This window comes from Micropterus salmoides, unplaced genomic scaffold, assembly GCF_014851395.1.
Source record: "Micropterus salmoides isolate LMB-PRFRI ecotype aquatic unplaced genomic scaffold, ASM1485139v1 Ms_hic_scaffold_10, whole genome shotgun sequence".
NCBI lineage: Eukaryota > Metazoa > Chordata > Actinopteri > Centrarchiformes > Centrarchidae > Micropterus > Micropterus salmoides.
The window spans coordinates 3,754,695-3,766,865 of NW_024040041.1; positions in this window are offsets into that span (position 1 = coordinate 3,754,695).

Below are 12,171 nucleotides of genomic sequence, written 5' to 3' on the forward strand. Positions count from 1 at the left end.
AGAACCTTTGGCATTTGAGAGGCGCACCAACAGTGAGAACCACGCCAGCCAGTAAACGGCTAATATTTACTCTTGTCCGGTCTCTTGCTCTTCTTTTCCTCTTCCTCACTTCCTCCGACAACATCTTTTTCGGTCTCTTCATAGCCTCTGCTATAATATCCATAAAAACAATACCAAGCAAGCTTCTTCGAAAGAACTTATGTTGTAAATGATAGAGTATACGTTTTGCTTCTTCTTATTGCTTGCTATGGAGTCGCGTTGGTTCTGAAAAGCATTGTCATGATAAATGTCCTGCCTGGGATTCCAGTGTTACATAGTGCAGTAGCTGGTGTAGGGAGCCTGGAGAGGTAATGACAGAAACACCTTTCACCCTAAGTCAGTTTAGCATCAAAATTATTTTGAATTGCTACTTAATGTTGCTTTAAGATTGTATATTCAATCTAAATGTTCAGCCACACCTGGAGCTTTTTAAAACTAGGGCTTAATGTTTCTTGTCTCTTCAAAAGTGGTAACTGACCCCAGTTTATCCAGAAAGTCCATGGTTCTGTTCAAGTCAAAGACAATGTATCCTTGACAGATCTCACCTCCTCCATAACCTGCGGTGGAAAATTTGTGTCCACTGGGTCCATTTTGGGTTGGTTCGCTCTGCTATAGTTAGTCAAGTTGGGAGCAGGTAAACCAGGGATTGAACCCATACGCAGGACAACCAGGCAGAGCAGGTTCAGTTATTAGTGTTTATTAATTATGAAACAAAAAGGAGAGATCATTCAGAGACCAATGTATCTTTTATTCATTACATAAAAATATGGGTTTGCATTTAGCCCCTGGAGGAGCAAACCTATTTTCTTATTGAATTTATTATTTCCCAAAAAACGTGATTTTTTTTTTCTCACATTTTTATAATTATTGGATTATCAAAATATTGCTCTGTGTTTGTCTTGGACATTAACAAATGAACAAAAGACTTACTGACATTTGCTGTGTTCAGTTAGGGTGTGCATCTTCAAAATTGTCTACTATCTGAAGCTTTTTGAAGTTAGCATGCTCTGACCACTCTGTGTTGAATATTTCTTTCCTTTCTGAAACACTTTAACTTCACCAAATTCACCACAAGATGGCAATGTTTGACCAAATTTGCTGACCTGGTCACATGAAAGGTTTTTACTCTTGCTTCCTTCTTTCTTTCTTTTCCTTTTCCCTCCATCAGTCTTTCTGTCTTTCTTGTTGTCACTTTCTTGTTTTTGTCTTTTTTTTTCTTTCTTCTTCGCAACTTCAGGCCACTGAAGCTGTCTTTTTCAACTTCACGTTTCAGCGCTGTTAGAGAAGGTTGAGTCGGTTTGAATAGACATTTCACTATGGTGTGCAGTTCGTTTCAGGTGAGATACTTTAATATTCTGCTGAGGTTAGAATAGTTATCCTACCGCTACACTGAGTGGTTCAATAATGGTAGATGTATTAACTCCAACAGATCTGAAATTTACCACAAGAGGGCAATGTTTGACCAAATACACTGGTCACATGAAAAGTGAGCTGTGAAACTGAGGTTACTAGATTTGATCGATTGATCCTTTTTCCTTTCCTTCTTATCCTGTCCCTTCTTTATTTCTTCTTTCATTTTCCTTTCTTTCTTTCCTCCCTCCTTTCTTCTCATTCCTCATCCTTTTTCTTTCATTCTTTCCATTTAAGCTGTCTTTTTCAATCTCCATGTGTCAGTATTATTAGAGGAAGTTGAGATGGTTTGAATATACATTTGACTATAGTGTGTAGTTTGTGGTGTGTAATTTGTAGCAGAGACGGAAGTAATCTAACTCTCAGGTCAGATATTTTGATATGCCACTGAGGTTAGAGTATTTATCCAACTGCTACACTGTGTGGATTAATAATAGTAGGTGTATTTATTCCATCATATCTGAAATTAATTCCTCTCAATAATGAAATTGTTTTCATTATGGGTGATACATTTTCTCTGTGATTGTGCGTTTCTTTGTGGAGATATCTTGTGTTCATCTGTGAATCTTTTACCAGCCTTATTTTAATACAGGAAGACAAAAGAGACAAGAGCAGTTCGGTGGCCGCCACAGTGATCTGGATAAAGAGATGAGGGCACATAGATTAGGATCATAGCAGTGCTATTGTCCCTGATTTGCATGAAGTATTGCTGACCTAAAGGACACATTTTTCTATCAGCATGTTCATCAGCTTCACCTCCAGCGAGCATTCATTAGGATGTAAGGCCGTGCATTTAAAAGGGTACTGCAGTGATTTAGTACAGGACTTTAGGGTCTCCCGAGAGGCAAATTAAATGAAGAATGGTCAAAATCGAAGCAACAGAGGCAGAGATAGTATAGGTCAAGCTCCAAAGAATGGATCCAACAATTCCCATTTTAAAACCAACATGTCCTCATAACCAACATGACTCCCAAAACAAAATATACTGTCTGACCATTTCCCAAATTGACATATATCACTGTTGGAAAGTACCAGTTTGGAGATAGGCGTACCAGACCTTAACTACGTTACATAAGTCACGTGACTTAAGTCACATGGTGTTAAACAGGTGGTTAACCTTGTGAAACACTCGCAGTTTGGTTAGGTTTAGGCAACAAAACTAGGAAAAGTGTATGTAGTATGGAAAAAATCAAGTATGTTATGTAAATCAAAGACATTAAGTGACTGACCTACGTAACAATATTTTACTTTAAAGTCTAAATAAGTAAAATTTTACTTGGTTTCACACAGGACTCAAAGTCCTGTTTTTGTTTGACCAATCCATCCATAGCAGCTACCTGCTCCTTACATGGACTTTCTCATTCTTTATACTACGTTTCCTGACTTCCTTCCTTTATACCATCATACGGTCATTACAGGTTGGAGTCAATCATAACGTAAATCTGGGTTGTAATAACCTGCTTAAACAAAATACCAATATGGTGTTTTTTCTGGTGAGGAAGGGCTGCTCGCAACAAATGACAACTTTTCATTAGACCCATCCTGCCTCATAAATGCCCACATCTTTCAGATTCCATGCACTCAATTTGTAATAAATCTAAAGTCACAAGTCTACTTCGAGGTAATGATGGCATCATCAGTATATTTTCTCAGCTCCCTTCACAGCAAACAGACAACATTATACAACAGTAGTGCTCCTCATGAGGAGTGACTTTGATGTGTAAAATCAGTGGTGACCCTTACTCATATTTAGTAATACCATTATTTCTACTTCTAATTATATACAGTAAAGTAATCATCAAAGCACTCATTCCTCTCATACAATCTATTTACTACTACTTTCTGATTACGCCCCTATCACTGACAAGATGGTCTCCAGATTTATTTAGCAATATGTAGTTTATGAGCCTAATACCTGCAAAATTAAAAAATGTATTTGAAACAGAACCTCTCTTCGTCAAAATTAGGTAATAATGCAGGAGCCCCTATATTTTAGTCCAGATTGTGCCTCTGTGGTGCAGTCTGGGGGTTAAGGTTAGTTGCCCACAGTTCGTAATCCTTGTTAACTGTATATGAAGTAGTTAAATTAGCTAACACTTGACCGAGCCACAACATTGTAATGTTGCTTAGGCTTTAATGCATCAGAAACAATAACCCAAAAATGTATGAGACTGTAACACTGCCAAGAGGCATCTGCTGCAAAATTAGCACTCGGTACATTAAGTACATTTTGCTGATAATACTTTTGTACAACTCCTTAATCCTGCAATAAGTATTTATTTTGGGATGTTTTTTGGCCACTTGGGGATAGGAGAGATAAGTTGTGAACACATTGACATTGACAGACAGTATCATCGTCTTTTAAGTTGATATCATGAATGTAAATGTCAGAAGTCTAGCTCTGACATTGCTTTATTTGGTTGAGTTTCGAATCCATCCAAAGAGAGTAGCATTTACCTGTGTGACACGAAGATAATCTCAAAAACATGCAGAACGTGCAGAACCTTTGAGTGTGTGTGTGTGTGGGTTTGTGCAAATTTTCCATTTATGGTGTTGTGTTATAATATGTATCTGCTTCCTCTTGGACCTATTATCCATAAACATAGCATTTCTTTTCATATTTATGCTGATGACACACAAATATACTTGCCCGTCAGATCCACAGACCCTGGAATGCTGAGTTCACTTAACAACTGCCTTTGTGAAGTTAAAAAATGGATGTCAAATAATTTCCTCCAGCTGAACTCAGACAAAACAGAAATCCTGGTCATCGGGTCCCAGCAGATGGCAAATCAAATACTGCCATCTGCTGGTTCCCTAGTAAATCACATTAAGCCTGTGGCAAAGAACTTTGGTGTTTGGTTTGATAGTAATTTAAATTTCGAGCAGCACACCACAAAGCTTGTTCAATCATGTTTTTATCAACTTAGAAATATAGCAAAAATTCGATCTATGTTAACTTTTAAGGACACCGAGACCATTTTACACGCCTTCCTCTCATCACGCCTGGATTATTGCAACAGCCTTTTCACCTGTTTAACCCAAAAATCTATTGATCGACTCTAGACTGTCCAGAACTCAGCTGCCAGGCTTTTAACCAGAACAAAGAAATATGACCACATTACTCCTATTTTAGCTTCATTACACTGGCTCCCAGTATGTTTTAGAATTGACTTTAAAATTCTATTGAACACTTTTAAAGCTCTTCATGGCCTCTCGCCTTGTTATATTTATGAACTTTTAGTCCCATACGCACCAGCACGTACCTTGAGGTCCTCGGGCAGAGGTCTGCTGTCTGTTCCAGAGTCTCGACTGAAAACTAAAGGGGACAGAGCGTTTGCTGTCAGGGCCCCGAGGCTCTGGAACAGCCTGCCTGAGGAAATCAGGTCAGCTGAGTCAGTGAACTCTTTTAAGTCCCTTCTTAAAGCATGCTTTTATAGGAGAGCCTTTCCCGATCTTATTTCACTTTATTTTATCCCTTTTATTTTACTGTATTTTACTAATTTTATATTTATCTTAAACGTGTATTTTAGTCTTTTCAATGTTTTCATGCTTTTATCTTGTATTGTTTTTGTATTATTGTCTCTTATTATTGTCTTTACACTTGTTAAAGCACTTTGTAACTTGTTTTTGAAAAGTGCTCTACAAATAAAGATGATTATTATTATTATTATTATTATCATTATTATTGTGTATGAACAGATCCCAGATTTAAATATATAAAGCCACTGTATGTGGATGTGTGTGTGTGTGTGTGTGTGTGTGTGTGTGTGTGTGTGTGTGTGTGTGTGTGTGTGTGTGTGTGTGTGTGTGTGTGTGTGTGCGTGTGCGTGTGTGTGTGCGTAGGTGTGTGTTCATAGTTTTTGTGACCATGCTGAACATTAGAACTTGGTTACTTATTAACTCCTACTGTTCTATTTCCTGAAGCAGTCACAGCAGATATGATTACATACTTTTCAGGGGAGAGTTTATTCAGAAACACGGTCATTCATTTACAGCCGGAAAAATCCCATGTGGAATCCATTTAGCAAAAGAAACTAAAAAATATGCTGTGGAGTTCTCCACGCCTAAGGGGCTTTAATAGAATAGTTTTTGATACTCTGAGATAGAAAGAGAATACATGTGTATAAATATTGGTGTAAGATAACTGGAGACACTTCTCTTTAAAATGTGTGATCACAGAGAAAGTTAGTCTCCTCCTGCTCTCTGTGATCACTTTTACTGTGTTTTAATGCATAAATATTTGTTCTCATTTACATATTTCTCTGTTTATGTTGTCGGACAACTGAACTTATTTAATCACTGCTCAAAAACACTACACTGTTAACCAGCAGTCATTCCCCAGCTGCGGCGATGTGGTGAAAGAACCCTTCCATGGGCCGCGGAGGTGGGGGCCGCAGGAGATGCTGAAGTAAAATGCAGGGACCTACAGCGGAGACATGCAAGAAGCTGTTTCTATTGATTACTTCACAATCTTCATAACAAAAGATAAAATAACTACCGCCGTGATAACTCTCCAGAGCTGTAAATCCTGTCTGTGAGTAGCCTACTACAAACCACTGTGCAGTCAGTTTTGTCATGATAAGCCTTGATAGTCTTTTAAATGCTTTCATATGTTTCCCCAACTAGACTTCCTGGTATGTAAAGCAATATGCCTCCACCAACTCAGCCCGCTGCATTGTTTTAATGTAGGTCTGTTTTCAGTCTAATCATCTTGAGCACCGAGGCAACTGCCTATTGACAACTCTACAAACCAACCTGAACACAGTAGCAACCAGCTACTAGCTTCTTTGCACCGCCTAACAATTAGTTATGCCTTCTCTGGCTGCAACTTTATTAACTTTAATAAGATAACCTGGTTAATGTGTTGACATGACTGTTGAAATAATCAATATGCCTTTTTTATGCCCATTCTTATTTACTTATAAATTGAAGTTCTCAGAGTATTATAACACGCTGGATGGAAATTATTAATAGGTTTGTATCATTATTTGTCCAGGGTGGGATTGATGACATACTGTAGCAACTATCAAAGTTTCATAAACAACCTGCAGCAACACTGTGAACAGCCAGGTTTAGATTAGATTCATTGTGGGTTGGAGAGGGGTTAAGGTGGAGGTTAGTTTAAGGTTGGGAAATGAATTGTAGTCATTATCGTGGGTTCAGCCAAAGTCCTGACAAGCATAGTAAGGTTTGCATGTGTGTGTTTGTGTGTGTGTCAGTGGGAAGGGCCAACCACAGCACCTGTAACTAGGAGAGGACAGACAGAGGAGTGAATGTGGACGGAAAAAAAGGAGGAATTATGGAGATGTAAGGATGGACTGGACAAAAATAAATGCCAACCCAGAGGGAAAGAAATCTTGCTGTGGACTACCAACAACTCATCTTAGCTCTCACTTCTACTATTTTATGTGAGTTGCTATTGCCACCTTCAGGAGCGGCGTCTAAACCTTGTGACTGGGTAGACGACACCAAGCATTTTACCACTACTAGTAACCTGATTCTCCTAAAACACACTCATCTGAAAGTGCCAGATGTAATTTCACTTCCACTTCTGGTTTTACTGTAGTTGTGGAAGACGAATGGATTATGGATTCTCATCTGTGAAGAAACAGGGATTAAAACTGTCAGGTGAGACTTACGTTTCAGTTTCCCTGCCACTTTGCTGAGACAGCTTATAATTAACTGGCCCCACAGACCTCTCCAAGTGTTAGCATTTAAACACATGTCACGTCTCAGACTGACAGGAGTATAACAGAGGTCAGCAGGACAGTGAAAGCTGAATGCAGTTTCACAAAGCGGTTTTGTTGCTAGAAGGCTGAATTCAAGAGTTAAAACAAGTTTTGGACTGAAGAGGCTGGAAATATCCTGAAACCTGTTGAAGTCAACCACAGCTGGAAGAGACGTCCATTTCATACAGGTGAGTCTATAGCATTGCAAATCCAGTGATGGAAAGTAACTGAATGATATATTTACTTTGATGATTAAAGAACACATATAACAACACCTAAACTAAGTACATTTACTCAAGAACTGTTCATAAACACAATTTTGAGTTAATTATACTTTGAGTATTTCCATTTTATGCTAATTTATACTACTGCTCTGCTACATTTATCTGACAATTTCTGTTCAGGTTGAGATTTCAGATTTGAATGTCTGTGTGCTGTTAGCTGTTCTACCAAAGTGTCATTTCCCCTCTCAACTTATTCAATTTTTTTATTTGTTCTCAAAATAAAGAGGTAACATTACCCAGTATTCCATGATGTAGTGAAACTTTGGAGGGGCCCGGCGCCTAGGTTGGGAACCACTTGACTAAACTGCATATAAAGCTAAATCTAAGCTAGCTGTATGTAAAATAGATAAAACCAGCTGCACCTCGACCAGCCGTTTTTAACAGTAAAATGCTGCTTCATTATTAACAAACTAAAAATACATTGCTGCTCACACTTTAACTTACTTCTTGAAAGAAGGAGCTTTACTAAAAATTACTTTTACATGAGGATCAGAATTATTCCTCTGCCACTACAATAATCTACATGAATGACATTAAGTCAACAGGTTAGTTAGTTCCAGTTATTAGTGTCATGCATGTAGACTCATAGGTTGTTTTTTTTTGGGGGGGGGGGGGGGGGGGGTGTCGTATCAACTTGGCTGTACAATTGAGGACTGATACTTTAAGTGCTGTCCTTTGCCGACATATCAAATGCTTCATTCACTGAGCATCCATTGTATCGAAAGCTGTTGTGGAGTCTTTGTTTTCTCTTTTTTCCCACAACACAAAATCAGTTTCTGAATACATTTGAGGCAGGAGGTGTGGCTGTACAGTTACATAATCATCACCTGTGCTTAACTTTATATGTACAGTCCCCGATTTGAATAGATATTTGTGGCATTGGGGATTTTCTCGAGGTAATCCATTTTCTCTCCCAGATCACAGTTCACCCTGTGTAATCACCTTCACCTCTGGTCCACTTGCGACACGAAAGCTGGGTCGATGTTTAAACAGTCCTTCTGTCTGTCAATTTCATCTAGAGCACAATATCTCAACTGCAGACTAAACTGCCATTACATTTCCTTTGTGTATTCTAGCTTGGTATTCCTAGGACATTAATGTTCAAATAAATATGGCAGTGTTGATCGTCTCCAGATGGGTATTTGGTGATATCATGCACCACCATCAGGACATAGGCTACTGTACTAAATCCCCTAGAGAAATATCAACATCTGATGAGCAGGCATGTGCCATGTAATTTACTGGGCACATGTCCAGTTTCAGTAAATACCAATGGAATTTCCAACATCAGCAGGTTTCACTTGAAACGGCAAGTACATTTGCATAAATGTTTTACATCAAGTTCAGCTTTGGTGAACTTTAACCCACACAGGCACTGTTGACCGATATCATGGTGTCTTGACATTGCTGACCCTTGAGGAAATGGAGAGCCAGTAAGTCCAAAATGGAATAAGCTTCGGTAACTTATTATCGATGTGGCACCATCCGCATTTATTTAACCTCCTTTGTCAGAGTATGAAATGCTTCACAGCAGAGACGTAGAGCCATGGTGTGAAGGCAGCTATGAGATAGTTGATACATGTTATAAATACACTCACCGGCCACTTTATTAGGTACACCTGTTCAATTACTTAACACAAATAGCTAATCAGCCAATCACATGGCAGCAACTCATTGCCTATAGGTATGTAGACGTGGTCAAGACAACTTGCTGAAGTTCAAACTGAGCATCAGAATGGAGAAGAAAGGGGATTTTAGTGACTTTGAATGTGGCATGGTTGTTGGTGCCAGACGGGCTGCTCTGAGTATTTCAGAAACTGCTGATCTATCTATAAGTCACACAGGCTCACCAAAACTGGACAACAGAAGATTTAAAAACGTTGCCTGGTCTGACAAGTCTGGATTTCAGCTGCGACATTCAGATGGTAGGGTCAGAGTTTGGTGTAAACAACATGAAAGCATGGATCCATCCTGCCTTGTATCAACAGTTCAGGCTGCTGCTGGTGGTGTAATGATGTGGGGGATATTTTCTTGGCACACTTTGTTTAAACGTGACAGCCTCCCTGAGTATTGTTGCTGACCACGTCCATCCCTTTCTGACCACAGTGTACCATCTTCTGATGGCTGCTTCCAGCAGGATAATGCTCCATGTCACAAAGCTCAAATCATCTCAAACTGGTTTCTTGAATATGACAATGAGTTGACTGCACTCCAGTGGCCTCCACAGTCACCAGATCTCAATCCAATAGAGCCCCTTTGGGATGTGGTGGAACAGGAGATTCTCATCATGGATGTGCAGCCTACAAATCTGCAGCAACTGTATGATGCTGTCATGTCAATGTGGACCAAAGTCTCTGAGGAAGGTTTACAACACCTTGTTGAAAGTATGTCATGAAGAATTAAGGCAGTTCTGAAGGCAAAAGGGGGTCCAACTAGCAAGGTGTACAAAATAAATTGGTCAGTGAGTGTATATGAATAAACTTATTGACCAGTAAGTGTAACTGACAGCTGCAGATAGGGTTGGCAATAAAATACAGAATTGTCCCATAAGTGTTCTGTATTGTACTGATACGGGATGAGCTTACGTATTGTGTACAACCAATTCAGTGCAAGTCTATGCGAGAGATATTATTGGTTAGACTATTAAGAGATAGTAAGAGACACATCTGTGTCTCAACCTCTCTTTCATGTTAAGTTCTACTAATGAAGCAGAGAACCAATATGAGGCACTAGAAACAGCTGTGTGGGGCACTGTCTCTTTTTTGTTTTGTTGTCAATCGTCAATGACAAATTTATTTTAAGACCCTCTTGATTTATAAAACATCTAAAATAAGCGAGTTCACTTTGTGAGTATGCCTTTGTACACTAACAAAAAACAAAACTTTGGAATTTATGAATGAAGTTTGGTGAGTAAGCAGAAAACGCTTTAATTGTTAGGAGTCTTGCTGAAATACCCTCAAGCAGGGCACTGAATCCCAACCAGATTTAGAAATGGCTAACTGCAAAATCTGAATCAATCACTGAATGCGTAACATGTGAGTGGACAGGTTTTTAATTTCATTTGAAATCAATGAATGCATGAAGAGTTTTGACATGTTTGGTCAAGTATTCTCCTACCTGCCAGGCATAACAACCTTTGAACCCCCCCCCTCTCGCACACACACACACACACTGAGTAAACATGGTGGTTGGTAACACTGACTACAGATAGACAGACCCAGACAATTGTACCTGCAGTGACCACAGACTGTGCTTTGAAATTTTAATTTATTGATCACCACCACCACCAACACTTTTTGCGGCTCTACTGTACTGGATTATCAATATAATCCACCAAATTCTATTTAAAATATTTAGCATTGATACAATACTATAATGATTCAAGCTGCTTTCACTTTATTAAATCTTTTTGTTTTTGTGATTATGCAGTGATAATTATTTGTTTATTTTATTTATTTTTATTAGATGATGCAACTTTATTAAATCTTTTGTATTTCTTTACGTAAGATTCAGAGTCTGGGAGCTCTTTTGGGGGAAATTCCTATTATGTACAAGAAATGTTTACTGTGAGGGGTGGGGGGGTATTCTGATTCAATTAAATATTATTTATATAGCACCAAATCATCTTATGGCACTTTGCATGTAGAGCAGGTCTAAACTGTACTCTTTGTTATATTATTAACAGAGACCCAACAATTCCCACCATGAGCAAGCACTTGGCGGTTTTAACAGGAAGAAACCTCGAGCACAACCTAGACTCAGCCTGGACTGGTTGGGTTGAGAAAGAGATAGATAGAGGTAAAATAATTGTAATGATAGTAATGATAATAATAATAATAATAATAATAATAATAATAATAATAATAGTAATAACAATAATAATAACAACAGCTCTAATAATAATAATGGCATCAGCGGGTGTCAGACAAGAGAAGGGGGGCAGTAGGTGTCTTGCAATCATAGATCCAGACCCCACAGCTCCCGAGTCAGAAATAGAGGAGAGGGACGAGAAAGCACAAAACTACGGGAGAGGAAAGAAGTGCATACACATGCTGAAAATGACAACTGAAAATGACAACTGACAATGACAACGACTGATGTTTAGCAAGTATAATGTTTAACATTTATATACTAATAACATTTACTAATTAGCACAAAGGTGTACAGAAGAGGGCCCACGGGAATGTGATGAGATATGCAGGTATTTTGGCCACAAACAACTATCAAAGTGAACAAACAAAACCTGAAACTGATGATGCTAGAGGAAACATAGGGCATCACCAAGTCATTAGAATTCATCATCTTGGCAGCATGGATAACTGTACAAAAGCTTTTGCCACTCCATCCAGTAGATGTTGAAATATTTCACAAGATAGCCTGCTTGTGAACTTTGACTTGCTGACAATCACTAAGGGTAAACCTCTGGGCAGCTATAGGATATCTGTACCGAATGTTGTGACAATATATCCATTCTTGTAGTATCATTTTCTTTTCAGTTTGCAGTTTGGATTGTTTTCTGCACCACAAGCAACAAAATGACTGCTCCCCCACACACCCTTGACTGAAAGGCAGTCGAACACAAAGCGGCTAGGAAGTCGATACTCACCATCACTTTAAAGTTATATAGAATCTACATCAAAAGGGACAAAGGGAGCCAAAAAAAAATCAGGTAGCTGAGCATATCAAGTCCTTATGAAACAGAGAAA